This window comes from Merops nubicus, unplaced genomic scaffold, assembly GCF_000691845.1.
Source record: "Merops nubicus isolate BGI_N331 unplaced genomic scaffold, ASM69184v1 scaffold6385, whole genome shotgun sequence".
NCBI classification, from domain to species: Eukaryota; Metazoa; Chordata; class Aves; order Coraciiformes; family Meropidae; genus Merops; species Merops nubicus.
This window is the reverse complement of record NW_008611506.1, coordinates 80946-87157: the sequence shown is the minus strand read 5'-3', so window position 1 is coordinate 87157 and position 6212 is coordinate 80946.

Genomic DNA, 6212 nt, shown 5'->3' with positions numbered 1-6212 from the left:
TTTTGTACTATTTGCAGCTTAATAAGCCATTCAAAAGGTTCACAGTTTTATAAACCTGTTGGGTGTGTCAGCTAAGTGTGAAATTCATCCAAACTGTACAGGCTTTGTTGTTTCAAACCCTTGCACAACCCAAGCATCTGTGCAGACAGGCCTGTACAAACCACACAGCAATTATATGGATTATCTGAGAGATAACCTCAAAGCTGTGAATTCCCAGATACACCTCACAGCATGGATGCCAGTCACAAAGAAATGCAGAGAGTTTTCCAAAGTGGCTTGGAACCTTCAACTACATGGCAGAAATTTACCCATTTGTAAATGGATCTGGGTTCTGGAGCCAAGCATCAGGGCAGTCAGGTCCAGACTTACTTCCTGTTGCGCTGCCCCCAGCCTCCCCAATCAGTGCAGCGAACTGACACTGTGCACTCCTCCACATCCTGCACGGAGCCATTGTGACCTGCACCGTGAGCATCCTGCTTTGAGGATCTGCAGCTGACCTGTCCCTGGAGAGCCAGGCAGGCACATGTGGTAGGCTCCATGCAGTCCTCCATACTTAAGGGAACACAGCGGTGGTGAGAAGCTGTTGCAGGGCCAGTTTGTGTTGCTGGGATGAGGGTGGTCTCTGCCTTTGATGGTGCAGGGAGGTGGCTGGCAGATGAATTTGTTATGCAATCTGTAGCATAATGTTCCAACTGTTCCTGTTCACAAAGAAAGTGCTGGGATGCCTGACCTAAGGGAATGACATAGCAGTAATACCTCCCGCATACTGCTAAGGTTCAGAATTGAGGCATGTGATCTTACACCTGTCAGATTAAATAAGCTTGCCAGAAGTAAGCTGGTTGGAGATGAAGCAAGCTCTTTTATGGGCTGTGTAGGCAAGATGCCAAGGCTGAGGCTGAGCAGGATTTTTAGCATACCTAGGTCACACACTGAGCATGCTCCTTTGCCAAGCACATAGATGCAGCCACCCTCTCAGTCATGATCGTGTTCATCATTTATGGTCTCTGATCTGTCTGTCATCTGATGTTGGAGTAGTATGACCCCTGTGATGAACTTGAGGGGAGGCAGGGTTGACATGTCCAGCAGCCCAGTTGGGCTCTGGGACTCAGCAGGGAGTTGCCTCCTAACTGAAGAGGGGTACTGGTGCCCTCTAAGGTTTCTGCGGTTCTTCACAAAATGCATGACATCTTCAAGGCTGGTCAAAAAGCAGAAGGAACCCCGCCCCTTACAGCTTCTTCTGAAAGGAAGGGAAACTGAGCCAGAATGGTGGTTTGTGAACTGATTTATCATTTCTTCAGCATTACCAGTTTGAAAGGATGCTGGCAGCTAGAAGGTGGCAAGTCTCAGGCTCTCAGTTGCATGCCCCTGTGCCTGTAGAGAACTTGCTTTCCCTCTTTTTTTTTCTTTTTTTTTTTTTTTTTTTCAGTGTAGAACAAGGCATTCCTTCCCTTCCTAAATGTAGAAGTCAGGACTCAAGTGAACCAGCAACTGTAATTTATGTCAGCACATCCCTGAGCATCCGGTGATGTGAGTGTCCTTAGCTTACAACCAACGTTAGACAAAAGCTTAAAGAAAGGGTTTTGGGCTAACAACTTTATCTTGCCAATGACCAGAAGCAGTTTTCAGCAGCAGAGGTGCCCTGTGCAGCACAGCTGCGAAGCACAGCCCTGTGACACCGGGAGCTCCGGCACGCTGCCACGCGGGTCAGCCCCAAAAGCCTCAGTGTCAGCAGGCAAGCTGCCACGCTCGCAAGCAAAGGGAGGAAGCCTCGGTAAAACCATTTTGATGTGGGGTACTGAGACTCTGAAATAATTGACTAATCCAGCCAGAATGTAGGGATTAAAACACAAAGCCCAGCTCTATGTATTAATTCCTTCATTTGGGTCTTTTATACCATTACTTTGAAAAGAACAAGCAAAAGGCTGGATGCAGTTCAAGTACCAGAATTACTGCTGTTGCGGTCCTGGCCGTTGCTCTGTGGTGACCAGCCAAACCAGTTTATTCCCTTTCCATTGCACAAAATCTGGTTTACACTTTCCACTTAACATGCTATATCCTGAAGAAGTTTAAGTTTCTTGAAATGGAGATATCTGCCTGATGTGCGATTAAATGGGATAAAGAGGGAAAAGAAATTCTGCTGAAATCACAGTCTTGGTGATTCCAACGTGAGTTCTCAATGAGTTAAGAATAAAGCATAGAGATCCTCACCAGGCACTTGCTTAGAGGGAAACTACCAGCATATTGGATGCCTTGACTTCAAAACTTTGTGATGTATTTCTTTCTTAATGCGGGAGCTAGAAACTCCGTAGTGATTGTCATAATGTTCAGTCAGCACCTGCTTTGCAGTTGAAGGTCAGCCTTGTATAGGTGTTTCTCTGCACATTCAGCATCTTGCTGCCATCAGAGATGTTTCCCCAAGTTTTACAAGATCCTATTTGGCAGCATGAAGGGATATTTAAGGAGTGTATGGGCATGAGGGTAAAAAAGAGATGCAGTTTTCTTTGGAGCTGTGGAAATGTGATTAAACTAAGCCCATTTCTGCTAAATCCTGTCATTCTGTTTTTCAGTGGCAAACAGTGAAAAGATGTGTATTGAATGGCATGGATTTAAACCAGAGACAATTAGCAGAAGCATGCGAGTAGGGAGAGTTAGTGAACTGGTTTTCTACAAATAGTCTTCTCAGCCTTAAGAAAACACCTTGTTGCATATTTTTATGAATGAAAACATAGATTAAATTCTGTTTATCATTCTTTACCAAAAATATATTTTTAAGAAAAATACAGGGGAAAAAAAAATTATTAAAAGTAGCTTCTTTCAGAATTTTGCTGGCTTGATAGAGAAAACAGAAGTTTCAGAATTTGTTCTATGCAACATTTTTAGGAAGAAAAGTAATTTCCTAGATGAGAACACTGAATTTTCCGTCTAACTCAGGATGCAGTAAAAGAAGGTCAGTGCTAGCAGGCTGTACACATGATCTTGGAGGTCAGCTCCAGTAGACACTAGGTAATGAAGTTCAGCTGCCGGACATTTATGGCTGGCACTAAGGATTATCTAGAGTAATGGACAAATCTGTCTGTTCATGATTTATACTAACAGTGTGTTCTGTGCAGTCTTTTGAGGTTTTCCAGAAATAACTGATGCTGCAGAGAAGATTGCTACAGGTCTGAGGTGGTACTGGGCTCTTACCCATTTTCAGGGTTAGTGTAAAACCTTGGAAGTTTTGGAAGAAATGCTGATGTGGAGTTAATAAGGAGGTGGGAATGTGACATTCACAGGACTTAAGTTTGATTCACTGTCACACAAAAGACACTCAAACTCCAATGATGTGGGTCACCTCTCAGCAGCCATTGAAGAGCCTGATACCTGGGATAAAAATTGTAAATGCATAGGGAAGTGTAGCTTTATTCCTGTCAGCAGCTGAAGGGAAGCAGCATCTGTGGGTCTCAGCCTATGTTCTGTTTCAGTTCACATTTGGAGGAAAAAGGAAAGTCAGCTAAACCTTTTTGTACTTCAAGGACTCGTTATGGTGGTGGCCCTGTCAAAAACACATGTGGGTAGTGTTAGACCTGAAAATACTGCTTCCAGTGACCTAGTAGCATTCAGTGAAAGGAGAGTGTTGCAGGTAAAATCTTGATTGCATCAAAACAGGAATGACTGCTCCATCAAAGTGGGAATTTCCTCATGGGATATCAGAAGAACCATGTTTTCTCCTAAAAGAATACTACTTCACCATCTCACTGAGACATTTTTCTGTTGTGTTCCCTTTCATAAAGGTTAATGAGGGAGTTTTTCAGAATTAAATTCTTCCCCGCGTTCACCACTTTTCATTAAAAGCTGTTGTTCTGGGAGCAGTGCCATCATTTTATTTGTTGTTTGAGATGCATGGTGATTTTAATTAAGGAGTCATTGTCTGTGTGCATCATGGTAGCTGCATTTAGTGACCAGGGAGCTATAATTGTAAGTGTGCAGGGCAGCTGAAGTTTTTGCTGCAACCCTTTAGCAGATTGTTGTCTTCACCAGACAGGATTCTTTCTACTCTGAACAGCTTTGTCCTGTATAATTTCAGGTGGAACATTGGCAGTGAGCTTGTGGCAGTCATGAAATGTTCATGTTCAGGAGTCCTGAGCAAGACTTATTCCTACAGGGCTCCACATGGATGAACTGCTCCTTTAGTACTCCCAACAGACAGGATGAGTCTTGCAGCTCTCTCGCTTGAGTGGAGGGCAGCGTGCGCTCAAGGTGACTAGCAGGTCAGCACAGGAGGAATCCATCCTTTGACGTCATGCAAGGGTAGTCTGAGTGTTAAATGAAATAAAGAAAATTAATCTTGTAAATGCATTTCCCCCCTCTGAGCAAAAACTGTTATTTTGCGTGCAAGTGACAAAATCAGCGAGAAAGAGGACTACAGACCAGAAATGCTTGTACCTTTACTGGGAGCACACTTTAAGTTGTGGTTACAGGGAGCTGTCTCTGTCTCTCTCAAACCACACTGTTCTTGTACCTAAGCAAGTAACTTCTCTGATGCTGATTACATAAGAAAAGGGATGCAAGGCTGCAATGACAGCCAGTGTATATCTGGCCTGAGGACATTTTCTTTCTTCACCCTGAGGGTTCAGCTCTCTGCATGTGACTCTGCCATCCCCTTAGCAGGAGCCTGCTCAGTATATGAGAAACAAAGCGTTTCCATAAACTTCCACGTTTTTCTACCTCATTCCTTGTCAGGGTCTGCCTCTATGAATTAAGTCTGTGTCCAAAACCAGCATGCCAAGACATTTTTTGCATGCTGTGGTAAGCTGTCTCTTTAATGGGAATCAAGCCTTGTGACAGCAATCTCCAGTTTAGATCTGTTCCGCAAGAGAAGAGGTGAAGGGCACACCTGATCATTAACTGTTCACCTTGTCTCCAGCCTTCCCTTTACTTCCTGCTGTGCATACAGCCATGGAAAGAGAAAGCACAAGAAAAAGAGCTAAACCCAGCCGTTATCCTGTTAGGTGGGTTTCAGCTCCCTCAGGCATTTATCTGTTGCACCTGTGCAACTGGGAACTCCTATTGCTTGTTCCTAAATAACCTTCCTGCTTGTTGCTTGGAATGTTGAAAATGGCCACAGCTTTGTTGTAAGATACGTGGGTATGTGGAAGATACATGGAAAGCATTGCAGCAGTGTCCTCTACTCCCACTCTGTCTGCCTCACACCTAGAACTTTCCAATGTACAATTTGGTTTTTTTTTTCAGATATGGAGAGGGTACAATAAGGTGAACCACGATAGTCCTAGGCACATAGGGCATTTGAAACAATGAATCTGTGCTTTAGGTAATGTCTCTTGCACAGGGAGATTTCAAATGCAAAAGAGTGGCAGTTTCATAGATGCTACATGGGAGCACAGAGCACAGTTAAGTTTGGAAGCTGAATTCTAGTATACAGATGCAGGGGAAACGTCCCTGGCTCATGTTTTAGGTGAAACAAAGCTTAGCAAGATGGCCACAGGTTTCAGGGGACTGGGGCAGATAGGGTCGTGCAGGAAAATGCCCAAGGGAGCAAAGCCAACAGCTTATATTAATGTGTGGTTGATGGTGTAACTGCAGAGAAAAATGGATCTCAGAAACAGGCAAGTGCAGACTCTGGTTCTGTTGGGATCAGGGTGGGAGGGGAGCTGCAGCAGAAGTCATTTCCCATAATATGAAACAATACATTTCCTAGCACTCTAAACAGGAGAGTAGATAAGCCTCCAGTTTGCTACCCGTACAAGGTTTCACCGAGCACCATCACGCCAGCGCATATAGCGATCTCCTGTGATACACTTGGCAGGACGGTGGGCTCCACCTTCTTGTGCTGGCAGCAAGTAATGAAAGTGGGCACTGATGATCCAAAAGGAGCAGGCATCCTGCCACTGACCTTTGAGGCATGTTTATTCTGTTGTGACAATGTCTCTGCTCTGCATCTTGCCTCTTCTGGTGCTCCGATTTCTATTGTATGCTTTTTACAACAGCAGAAAACATTTAGAACTGCATTTTGCAGAGGGCTGCCAGTACTGGACTGCATCCTTACAACTGGTAAGGACAGATACTGTCAGGAGAGTTCCCAACTTGTCACACACAATGGGAAAAGAAAAGAATTTATCAGTTGGGAATGGAGCAGGGGTTGGGGAAGGGAGGAAAAAAAGGGAGAAAATTAGCCTCCTGTCTTCCTTAATATTTCCTTTCCTGTGAACCAT